This window comes from Phalaenopsis equestris, unplaced genomic scaffold (assembly GCF_001263595.1).
Source record: "Phalaenopsis equestris unplaced genomic scaffold, ASM126359v1 Scaffold000002, whole genome shotgun sequence".
NCBI lineage: Eukaryota > Viridiplantae > Streptophyta > Magnoliopsida > Asparagales > Orchidaceae > Phalaenopsis > Phalaenopsis equestris.
Window position 1 is genome coordinate 36,423,388 of NW_018164444.1, and position 3,240 is coordinate 36,426,627.

A 3,240-nucleotide genomic window follows, 5' to 3' on the forward strand; every position below is an offset into this window, starting at 1 on the left:
TATATATATATATATTATAAGTGCACTACACATATTACATACTGTTGATGACCAAAAAGAAAACGTCTCTCAAACTTTTCTGCAGAAATCAAAACCCAACTTAATTAATAGTTTTTTTTGAATAATCTACATCATTAATTAATTTCTCATCTATTTTTTGCTTGAACTTCTTAGTTTATTAAAAGTGTAAAACAAGATGCTTTGGTTGTCATGGAATGTTTTTAAGCCATTATACTTTTATCAATGGGAGTTTAAACAAAGTACTAACAGTTCTACAAAAGGGAATATATATATATATATATATATATAAACATACATACATACATACAGTAGTTAAATTGCACGTGTAACATGTCTACACGAATAAACTTATAAATTTTAAATATAAAATAAAATATTTAAACGAGAAAAAATTATATCTATTATCAAAATTTATAATCAAGTGAAAATTCAATAAAAATATTAAAGATTGTTTTAAGAAAATAATTAATGAAATTTAGCTTTAATGAAATTTAAAAATCTTCACAGCACAAAAAGTTTTCAAAAATATTTATGATTAATCTAGCTAAGTTAATTGTACTGCACCAGTGGAAGGGAAGAAAAGAAAAAAAAAACAGAGTTCAACAAATCTAGAAAAGCAAAAAGGCAATGAAAAAATATAGGTAGACACTGTAGAGTTGAGAAATTGAAGCATATCCAACCAAAGAGTGAGAAAGAAATACAGATAAAAAGCATTGGACAAGCTTCATTGAGCGCACGTGGGCACATACACTCACAGAGGAAGGAACGAAAGCACGGACGGAAATACGGTCACTCAGACGAATGAACAAATAGGCGTACGAACAGACAGGTGCGAGTGCGGACGAACAGGCAAAAAAATAGATAGACGGGGCTACGAACGAGCGCCAGGACGGACTGACGCCCAAACAGACGGGCATGAGGAAGGATGGGAGCGCAATTGGATGGCCCCACGAACAGACAAACCCACAGATTAACGGACAGGCAAACGCACACACGCACACATGCAAAAAAGTTCTTGTGTCCTCTTTTTAGTAAACAAGAACGAATAGTTAATGGAGCATGATACAATCAAAGAGGGCTGAAATAAATATAATAAGATAGCAAAAGAGCAAAAATACAGAAACAACAAATAAAAAAGGCACAAGAAAGAAAGTTGTCTGTAGGGATGTAAAAAAGTCGAGCTTGAGAAAGCTCGGGCTCGTGTTCGGCTGGTTAAAAAATACCACTATTTGCGTTCAGCTCGTTTATATATCGAGCGCAAAAAATTTGCTCGTGTTCAGCTCATTTTCTTAGTGAGTAGAAAACAAGCTGCTCAGGAACAACGAGCATTTTTGACAGCTCTAATCATGCAGTCATATGATGTTAAGGGTATGAGTGAGATTCAAATCTTATTATTTATATTAAAAAAATTCATTTAAATAGAATTTAATATATTTTTATTCTATTTTTTATTAAAGATTTTAATTGATTATAAGTCTTTAGTAGTCAATTAAATTATTTAAAAATAACACTCATCAATTATATATGTATATGCATGTGTATGTGTGTGTGTGTATCTATATATATATATATATAGTTGTGTGTGTGTGATTTAATTATTTCGAGTCAAAATGAGCTGAAAAAGAACAAACAAATCTTGTTCTTGTTCGACTCATTTATATATCGAGCGCAAAAAAATTATTTGTGTTTGACTTGTTTGCCCAACGAACGAATCGAACACGAGCTGCTGAACGAGTCGAACACGAGCTGCTGAACGAGTCGAACACGAGTTGTTAGCGAACGAGCTGCTGAACGAGTCGAACACGAGCGAGCTGCTGAACGAGTCGAACACGAGTTGTTAGCGAACGAGCTATTTTGACAGCCCTAACCGTGTGTTTGTTTTTTAGTAGACAATTCTAACTATAGTCCGGAGATGTAAGAACCGTTGAAACAACCCAAGGTTTACCAAATTGTGCAGAAGATAACATTTTATAATGATATCATCACCATTTTGTCCCCCGCCCAAATTTCAAGCTATCAAATTTGACTCAATGCCTTTCACTCGTTAGAAACCAATATGACAATTCCCCTTAATTGCGTATTGTGAAATAGCGCAACCGCTGACTTAATAACCCAATTCTCAGCCCTATATTCCCCTTTTATTATTTAAATAGAAATGAGAAGAAATCATCCTTGCCCGTTATAGTTGAAACATGATACAACAGATAAAATATTTTGGGCAGGAGTCAAAAGAAAAGCCTGTTGCTGAGGAGTGACATTCTTAATCCTGATTAGTAAGATACTCCAGCAAGCTGTTAATCATGTCATTTAAAAAGCATTGTACTCTATTTATTCGTTTAGAATCCATTGGAAGCTTTAGCTATTGAAAATAAATAGACAAGAAGCACAATCAAGCCAAGATCCTGATCCTGCTAAAAAAATGCAAGCCTTGCACCCAAACCAAAGGGTGATGATGAGTTTTAGAGGGCAAAATGAAAATTGCATAGCCATGTTCAGGGTAAGTGGGTAAATTATGAACAGGAGATCAGAGATCTGAGGACTAGGAAAGAATGACTGAAATGTATCAATTTTCCTAGTATCTAACAAATCAAATTTTTAACTATGTATTCAGCAATACTGAGCTAAATTCCAGAAAGAAAAGCCTGTTGCTGAGGAGTGACACTCTTAATCCTGGTTTGTAAGATACTCCAGCATGCTGTTGATCATGCCATTTAAAAAACACTACTTTATTTATTCGTTTAGAATCCATTGGAAGCTTTAGCTGTTGAAAATAAATAGACAAGAAGTAGAATCAGGTCATGATCCTGATCCTGCTGAAAAAAGATGCAAGCCCTGCACCCAAACCAAAGGGTGATTATGAGTTTTAGAGGGCAAAATGAAGATCGCATAGCCAAGTTCAGGGTAAGTGGGTAAAGTATGAACAGGAGATCGGAGATCTGAAGACTAGGAAGGATGACTGAAATGTATCAATTTTCCTAGTATCTAACAAATCAAATTATTAACTATGTATTCAGCAATACTGAGCTAAATTCCCGAAAGAAAAGCCTGTTGCTGAGTGACACTCTTAATCCTGGTTTGTAAGACACTCCAGCATGCTGTTGATCATGTCATTTAAAAAGCATTGTATTTTATATATTCGTTTAGAATCCATTGGAAGCTTTAGCTGTTGAAAATTGATAGACAAGAAGCAGAATCAGATCATGATCCTGATCCTGCTGA

At 34.5% G+C, this 3,240-nt stretch overlaps 1 protein-coding gene across 1 annotated transcript in view; it reads right to left on the minus strand.

The window, feature by feature from the left end:
* LOC110018024 overlaps window positions 1-3,240 on the minus strand; it is a 55,847-nt gene that overhangs the window by 47,614 nt on the left and 4,993 nt on the right.